This window comes from Lactuca serriola, chromosome 6, assembly GCF_051521515.1.
Source record: "Lactuca serriola cultivar US96UC23 chromosome 6, Lser_US96UC23_V15, whole genome shotgun sequence".
NCBI lineage: Eukaryota > Viridiplantae > Streptophyta > Magnoliopsida > Asterales > Asteraceae > Lactuca > Lactuca serriola.
Window position 1 is genome coordinate 124,608,838 of NC_136413.1, and position 10,102 is coordinate 124,618,939.

At 26.0% G+C, this 10,102-nt stretch overlaps 1 long non-coding RNA gene across 1 annotated transcript; it reads right to left on the bottom strand.

The window, feature by feature from the left end:
- Positions 1 to 3,950: 3,950 nt before the first annotated feature.
- Positions 3,951 to 5,898, bottom strand: LOC145058464 (uncharacterized). The gene is made up of 3 exons (XR_013686400.1): positions 5,142 to 5,898; positions 4,700 to 5,047; positions 3,951 to 4,179 (listed from the first exon to the last, which is right to left on the bottom strand). It is a non-coding gene; the product is annotated as an uncharacterized LOC145058464 (long non-coding RNA).
- Between the last annotated feature and the right edge of the window lie 4,204 nt (positions 5,899 to 10,102).

Sequence of the window (10,102 nt, forward strand, 5' to 3'; positions counted from 1 at the left end):
TGTCTCTCATCTATTGGTTCATAAATATTTGTTTTAAACCCCATAAGAGAATAAAAGTATTCAAAGGTTGTAAAACTTAACTTTACATGGTTGTTTTAATCTTTCTAAGTCTTGCAAAATGATTCTTGGTGGATTAAATTGGTTTTATTTTATTCAAACAAAAATACTTTCGTTAAACTCCTAGTTTTGACTATTTGTTTCCGACTATTTTTATATAAAAACTCAACACCTCCTTGCCACATTTGTGGCACACAAATGATCAGCATATTCCATCATGAAACTTTCCACCCTTCCCATACTTCCCATAGTCCCTACTCTTCAGTGGTCCTGCTCTCGAATCAATAGACATGAACCCCTTTGTCACCAACTTTGACTAATCTAGCAATGGACGTTTTTCCTTCTTCTTGTTCTCTATCTCGATCTCCCTACTCCAAACATTTGACTATATCTCTTCCATGTTCTAGTACTAAGTTTTCACTACAAAGTCCCTAATCTTTCACTTGAGCATACTCGAGTAATAGGTCATCTACACCTACTTCGATGTTGCATACCCAGGACAAAATAAGACCCTCTCGGTAAACATCTTAGTGACCTTAGTCATAAAGTATGTCTTCTTCTTAAGAAAAAAATACTCTTGAGCCAGCCGCTCTTTCTCAACAAGTGGAACATACTTCGCTTGGGACATCTCAGAGAACTACTCCCAATATATTGCGGCTTGCTCCGCTGGAGAATCGGTCTAAGTCACAATCTCCACCAATCCTTTGCTCCCAAACGCATAATGTTCAACATAAATCTGACCTTCCGGTTCTCCAGACAAGAACATATATAGAAACATCCTACCATCTTATAGATCTACCTTATGGAAATGATCGGATTTATAGCCCCATCAAAATCAGTGGGCTTCACGTTACCGAAGTCCTAATAGAGTATGAATCACACTCCTTGAGATAGTATAATAGCTACAACTTCATTTGTGGCGACATGAACTATAGAAGTATTGCGCTTATTGAAAATCTCAATCAACGTAGTCTTCATAGACCTAAAAAGCTCTAGGATCGCCTCCCTCACTGTGGCGGTCACCTTAGTGGAGATTAATTCTCGGGTCTTATCGCCACTCAGCCTCAACCTGTCCTGGACTCCTACACTTGAACCCTGGTTATCACCATACTAAAAATATACAAGGGAACTTGAGTAAAGATTAAATGAGAACCTTAGGTTTTCTTTTGTAGATTTGTAAGTTTTTTTCATACAACTTATTTTAAAATTAGGGTCAGAAATCATTTAGCATATTTTAAAAATCCTAGATTGAAATGTTTGTTTAACAACATGAATTGAAATCATTAGGTTACATTTGAAATGGAAATCAATTTCAAAAAATGAATTCTAATGTTTTTTACTTATGAACTTGTTCGAAGGACTTGGTTGTAAGCATTTATTGTCAATCGAGCATTTTGAAGAGTAACGGATGAGAGTGGTTCAATGGTTGTAACTTTGGAGATATGGTAGTGGTGTTGGAGATAGTTGTTCTAGGAAGATTGGAAAAGGGGAAAAAGAAGAATGGGGTGGTCTAGTGGGAGTGGGGTTTAGGACAGGTGTTTTTATTTAACAATGAAATTAATAAATAAATTACCAAGGGAAAAAAAGATCATTTTAGGTTCTATAGAGATGAAAGATGCAACAAAAGGAAATTATAAGATTGTCTCAAGAAAAAAAAACTAATTTAAAGGCTAAGCATATAAATTACCACAAACCACAAGGATCATTCATGCCGTTTGTCCTTATATCTATATCATAAATATATTATTATAAATGTTTAATAATTATAAAAATAGTATCTTTATTATAATAGTAATGTTATTATGAAAAAAAAAAAAAAACGAGTATCATTTCATGTTACTCAAACATTATTAATATTTGTATGTTAGATATTTGATATTATAATAACTCATATTATTTCTTATTATTATGAAATGATTATAATATTAGTATATATTATATATTATAAGCCTTATCAATTAGTGTTTCATTTTTGTATATACTTACACATATTTTTTAATATAGTCTTAGACTACGTCAACATCTCCAACGATATTAAGAAATTCTCAATGAAAATAATTTTGTTACATGTCATTCTCTTATACATTATACAACATGTTATTTTATGATAAATATAAATTAAATTATATCGATGTGTTATTTTGTGGTATTTTTTTATTTTATTAAATTTCATTTAATACTTAAATGTAATAATAAATATATATTTAACTCATTAACATAATAAATTTCTATATTGAATCTAATTATTTTAGTTATTTATTTAAATTATTAGTTTAAATTTAAAAGATAAATAAGCATTTCAGTTTTAATAATCAAATATTTTATTTTTTCTTATAAATTTAAATTTTCTAAATTGTTAGATTTATAGGTTTGTTTATTTTTTTCAATAATTTATATAATACATAGGTCTTACAACTAGTTAGTTAAAAGAACATATATATCAAATCCATTAAATTTGGTGAATTGAGTGTATTAAAAAGAAAAAGCCTAAAGCTAAATTTAAAAATTATCAATGCTACTTTTAATTATAACAAGTGACATGTGATTAATTAGAAGACCTAATATGATTACACATGTCAAAAAATATTATTCTTTTATTAGAATAAGGTTAGAAGTATCATTGAATAAGTAATTATAACATTTTACTTTTAATTATAACTTAAAGACATTTTACTAATTAAGAAGAAAGAAATGAGTTAAATAAATTTTATATGAGTATGTTCTTTCAAAATCATTGCACAACAATAAATTGACTGATTGTTATTATCAAACTAGATGAGTGACCCCACATTGCGGGGTCCGGATGTATGAAATTTTTTAGCAGTCGTTTCTACATGTGGGAAGTCTTGGCTGAACGTGTTTGTTGATATTTATTGGCAAGAGTAATATTAATAAAAAATAAGTAAAGAATGAAAGTGTTCTTTTTTTATTCCTGTTACATGTAAAGAAAATAAAAATATACTTGGTAAATGGAGGTTTTATATTTCATAAATAGCAATGTAATTGCAAAGTTCATTGTTTTTTCTTTAAAAAAACCAACCTTTTCCTAATTTTTTAATAGGTATATTGTTAGCATGTGGGACACTTTACTAAACCGGAGAATGTTCTATTTATTTATGATTGGACGATGGCTTCAATAAGAAAAAACATACTAAAATGCAAATTTATAATATAATGTATTTTGGTTTTTGGTAAAAAATTTTAAACGAATTGCAAAAAACACAAACAAAAAGATGCAAGGTCAAAGTGCTTTGCTATTTACTACATAGACCAACTAAATATGAAAAAAAAAATGCACGAAATAGCAATGTGCTTTGGTTTTTGGTAAAAAAAAATCAAATAAATTGCTAAAAACAAAATCCGAAAACATTGTTAACAGTAAAGCATTATCTATTTCATCTCATTTCATTTAAAAGCATGTCTTGTATGAATTCCATTTTTGAAGAGAACCTTCATCTTCAAACTGATTTCCTACTCCATGTGAGGACAAAGAAATGCAAATAAATGTAGAGTATCTGTTTAGGCAACAACGCCTGCAATAATCTAGAGGTCTTTGTTGGTTTAGTTCCAACCTAAATATAAAATAATTTCATATTCTTTCGCCTTTTACTAAAAAAAGAAAAAGCCACAAAATATTATTATACAGAGTTATTGGAAAAAATTAAGTACTTGTTCCTCCACTTGTTTGACTTGTATTTTTGCATAGAAAAAGCCAAGCTTCATATTCAACTCCAAGTAATATAATTTTTATTTATTTTCTATCCTATGAATCACCATGACTAATAACTTCTTCCTTTTGGTTTAGTTGGTATCTAATCAGATCTTTAAACTAAAAAAGTACAATCTTGAGTTCATACTAATATTTAATATGTTCTTTCTTTCTTTAAGTAAAATAAAACAAAAAAATTGCCACATTTATTGCAAAATTGAATGTGTATATATAGAAATAACTAAATTGTATTTTCTTTAAGCAGAATGTTATATACGTTGGTTGGGTAAATAGCCAAACACGTAATTTTTAATTTTAAAATGCTTCATCACCTGCAACTTTCCTTTAAGTTCTTCAATTTTCATTTGTCATTGTAAGACAAGTACTTTCTTCAAATCATCCTCTTTCTCTTTCTGCAAGTCGAGGCAAATTGTGGTTAGTACTGTGTGTGTTTGTAACATAAGATCAATTTCAGCCACATGAGGTACCACAAACACCAAGGGTAAGATTTGAGAAATGTGACATGTATTGGAGTTGTCAATTTTGTCAACAAAAACTAACTACTTTCCATTGGATTATGCCAAACTATTTGGTAGACTAAATCTCATGTTTCATATAATGCTAACATGAGTATTCATCAAGAATTCCCATCAATGCCCTGATATCAACAATATATTATTCAGGAAACCTTAACAGGTGAAAAATCTGATCAAGATTTATGAAAATTCACACCCACCAAAACAGATTTTCTTCGGGCATCAACATTAGTAACAATCTAGCAAAAAAATTTCATAGCCTACATGAGATCCAACAATTAAAAATTAACAATTAACCAAGTATAAATGTATAATAGATCACATCTTTAAGACATTTCTACATCTCAAGAGTATTCCTACCATAAAATAAATAAAATAATATTTATTTTATGTGTACCTGACAATAGCCAACAGAGGGGTTATGTGTAGCATAAGTAGTGAGTAAACATCTCAAAGCATTCCTACCATCATCATCTAAAAATGTTGATAATCTCAAAGCATTACTTCTCAAACCCATGTTGATAATCTAACCAACAATTCAACAATGTACAAAACATAACAGAAAAAATAAAACATGAAATAAAAACCATCTAACCAACAAATCCAAATTGGGAATGTAATTTAATCAGATCAAGTCGTCCCAAATCATTTCCCTGCTTATAGGCTCTTGAAAATTCTCATACATCAAGAAACAAACCCCTTTGAAGTAAGCTTCCTTCACATTTACATCATCTACCTCAATCCCCTTCATAATAAAAAAAAATACAAATTAGAAAACCAATTTTAAAAACAATTTATACAAATAATCAATGAATGGGATGGATGTAAAATGTATCTACCAGGTTTGAAGTGGCAGCAAAAAGGAGCCGATGAATCAAAGTTGATGAAAATTTGATCCGGAGAAAAATGTGTAGTTTGTGATAATTCTAATGAAAAAAACTACAAAATGTAAAAAAAAAAAAAAAATCTTCACAGTCGACATCTAAAATTTTTGTGAAGCTGGGATACGCTTTAGAGCACCAGGTACTGATTAATTAACCTCTAATTTGAAGAAATTAATAGATAGGGCTTACTTTCACCATCGGCGATTTAAGATGGTGGAAAAATTCCACCAAAAACCATGGTCAGCAGACATGTCAGAAGATTGAGGCAGAAATTGAAATTGAGAAACAGTCGATCAAACCACAACCATTGCATGGTTTTTCCTTCTTTCTAGCGATGTTGGAGGTGCGAACTGTGGTGGTCCGACTCCGGACTTAGGGACGATAGAGAAAAGAAGCAGAGGTTTCGATGGAGTTAATCAAAACCCAAGGACCGCCACCGACAGGGGGAAAAGAATACATGGGAATGAAAGAGACAAAAAGAAATTGGCTAGTGACACTTATACTAATATGATTGGATTACACGGGCGGTGAAGTATAGATATGTCCACTTCATCGAAGGCAATGAACAGACATTCGACATTTTGGAGGGGTTCAAACCTAGTGAGGAAGCAGTGGTGGAAGGATCGGGAATGACTTTCTGAGAGAAAGAAGGAAAGGAAGCTATCGATGTTTGTACCGTCGAGAAGGTCTCTGGAAAGAGCGGTGAATGACGGAGGAGGGATCAGAGGGTAGAAGAAGTTATGAATTTTTGATAGGTTTGTATAAAATATTTAAATTATTAATTTAAATATAATCTTACAGAATCAACTTAAATATAAAATTTAGTTCAACTTAAACAATCCAATGAATATTTTGTAAATAGTTAAAAGTGATAAATTATAGTGTTTTTCTAATAATGATTATATATTGGTTAATAAGAATAAATAAGTATCAAACATATAGTGTACTAAAAAATAAACTAAATTTCAATATTAAAATAATATTTTTACTTCTACTTATAAAGTTATGTTTTTAACTTTTAACATATTATACTCAATTTATTATATTTAATATGTTGTTGTATGTAAATCATTATCAGTTTAAAGCTACAACTTTTGAACCGTATCGATAAAATACTTAAATTGTTAATTTAAATATAATATTACAGAGTCAACTTCAATATAAATTTCAGTTCCACTTAAAAAAACCCAAATAATATTTTGTGAATAGTGAAAAGTGATAAATGCAAAAAACTAAATTGTAATATCAATTTACTAAAATATTTCCTAAAGATATTTTTATAATCGTTAAAAGTTTTGAAATAAGTAGCTTAAAATAACTTACAATAACAATAGTTAAAAATAACTCTATATAAATGATTATATTAAAAAAATTGTTTGATGTTTTAAATAATTACACTGATAAAAATTAAAATATTAAGCAAAAAAATTTTAAAAATTAATTAACAATAACAACAACTATAAGTAATACTAAACCATATATTATATTTGTTTTTATTCATGTGTAACCCGCATGTAGAGGTCATTCAAAAGATTTAGATTATTCAGTTTTAATAGATGTATATATATTATCATATAATTCAAAATAATCAATATACTATATCAACTTAATATACGAATTATTATACCAAATTTAACAACGACATTATTGTTATATTTAAAAAACATACATTTGTAAAGATTCCAGGTATATAAATGTTTCTGCGCAACGCGCGGGCATTCTACTAGTATATATATATATATATATATATATATATATATATATATATATATATATATATATATATAAAGCTAGCATTTTTCCTTGAACCTCATGCATTTGAAACTCCTAAGACCACTTTTTCTTAAACCTTGTGCATTTGAAACTCTCAAGTCCATTCAACTTACACAAATTAATTTATGATTAAATGAAATATTATGATTTGTAAATCTTAAAACTCTTCAAATCATACTATTTAATTGATGAGTTAAATGAAATATTTAGCCTATATAAGAAATTTGTAGATTACATATTGCATGTATGTCAACACAAAACGATAGATTATATTTATAGGGTTTGAAGCATTATACGAGTGGTTTCATGGATGTAAGAAAGCAATTGCAACTTTTGTAAGTATAAATTCATGTAAACTCAAATTGGGTGCATGTAAAGTTTTAGATATTAACAAAGGTTCAAATTTAGGTATGTTTGTAAAGGTATACTTGAGATCATTTCTTAAGTTTATGTGTTATGCATCTTTCTATAATCATAGGATGATGAGGTGTGATTGATATTTACTTCTCATGAGCTTTTGATAAATCAACCATCAAGTTATTTATAAGTTAGAGCAATTAACTTTGTTAACATGTATGTATCTTTATGTTGTCTCTCTCTTTTTTATTTTAAGAAAATATATTTTATATACAAGAGAACATTATTCAACATGTATTTTATGTTATGTATAAACTATGTTAGTTTCTATCGTTTATTTTTTAAATAACATCGATGGAGTTTTTTATAACTGATTTTGATGAAAGGAGTTTACAATTATTATTCCAAATTGTTGGTGATAATGATGAATTAGAACGAATGATTTTTAATATGATATGATATTATTGTTGAAAACCAATAATTATGTATGTTATAAAAATGAATTCTTTATGTTCTACCAAAAGTTATATGGATGTACCCAATTTTAAATGCTTTCATAGTAATAAAAATAAATTATCTTCTGACATTTGTCAATTTTCTTTTCTCCTATTCATCTTTATCGTAAAGAAAAAGTAAAATAAATAAAATAAAAATATTTTCATAAGAAAATATAAGTAATCAAAATATACCTCAAGTGTAACACTCCTCCTCCCCTAAGTCAGTCTTAACATATTGTTTTAAAATTGGTCATAGTACATAACAATTACTATAGTTTTGAAATTCAAATTACCATTTTATTTGGACCGTTCATTGTCTTCTTCCAATATTTCATAACTTTAAGGAAAAAATAAAATTATAATAAAAAAGTATGATAGTTTTTTTTTAAATAAAATAACGAAAATTTTTAAATAAGTAGTTTTTAATTATTAAAAAATAATAATTATTTAAAATAACGTAAAACTAAGGAATAGAATATATTATATTAATAAATTAATGTTATTTGAAATAATAATAATAATAATAATAATAATAATAATAATAATAATAATAATATAGTAAATAAAAAATATTCAAATAAATTATTTATAAATTAGTTAAAAATAAGTATAGTTTAAAATAATTTTAAAACAAAAACATAATTCAATGTGATTCAAACACAATTTTATATATCTTTCTTTTCGTATACTTCAAATTATTATAATATTAGTTACAATTTAGTATAACATTTATTATTTCAATGATAAATATTTATAATATTAGTTTATAACATATAATGGTTAATATTTATATTAAATTACTGGGCACAAATAAAGAAACTCTCACTACAACTAAATAGTTTTTTTTAACGTAATTATGATTTCAAATTTAATATAATTTTCCTTTATATTTTCCTCTACATTTAAAAGTTTTTTAAACTTATGGTTATTAATGTGCGATGTTTTTATTTATTTACCACTTATTTATTATACACATTGTAGCTAAATTGGTAGTATATAAGTAAGTTTTGATTAAAAAATCATATGTTTGAAAATATTTGTGATTCAAATGAAAGAATGGAAAAAAAAGCTTTATCGTATCAATAGTTATTTCAACATAAATTTTTTATAACAATGTTTCTATATATCAAATGTATGTTGCTATCTAAATATTCATTTTGAATGATTTATAATTGTTTAATAAGTTTTGTTTGATATAAATATTATAATGTTGTAGTGTTTTTATTTTATTAAAAGCTACAGTGTTTTTCATACTATTTATTATTTGTTTTATATGCACACCAGCATACATCTATCTATATCTATATATACTTATAAAGGAAACATTTTTTTTCACCACATTCATTTGAAACTCTCATGCATTTTTTCTTTCACCACGTTCATTTGAAACTCCCATAACTTTTCAATTTCTTTCGAATAATAATTATAATTTGGTTAATAAGTTTAAATAAATATCAAACCTAAAGTGTAATCATATACAAACTAAAATTCAATATTAAAATGATATCTGTACTTTTACTTATAAAGTTATGTTTTTTTTAACTTTTAACATATTATATTTAATTTATTAGTTTTAATATATTGTTGGATGTAAACAATTATCATTTTAAAGATATAATTTTGGAACAATTTGTATAAAATACTTAAATTATTAATTTAAATATAACATTACAGGGTCAACTTAATTATAAATTTAAGTTTAACTTAAACAACCCCAAAAATATTTTGTAAATAGTTAAAAGTGATAAATTGTAGTGTCTTTTTAATAATGATTATAAGTTGGTTAATAAGGTTAAATCAATATCAAACCTAAAGTGTATTCTTAAGTAAACTAAATTTCAATTTTAAAATAATATATTTACCTCTACTTATAAAGTTATGTCTTTAACTTTTAAAATATTATACGTTATTTATTAGATTTAAAATGTTGTTGTATGTACACCATTATTAATTTAAAGCTACAACTTCTGAACAATTTTGATAAAGTACTTAAATCATTAATTTAAATATAATATTAAAGTGTCAACTTAAATATAAATTTCAGTTCCACTTAAAAAACGAAAGAATATTTTGTAAATAGTTAAAAATCATAAATTGCAGTGATAAATGCAAAAACTAAATTGTAATATGAATTTAACTAGAATATTTCCTAAAGATATTTTTATAGTTGTTAAAAGTTTTCAAATAAGTTAAATATAACTATATATAATTGATTATATTGTTACATCAAAAATCAATAAACAACATTTAATGTTTTAAATAATTATAATGATAGAAATTAAAATATTA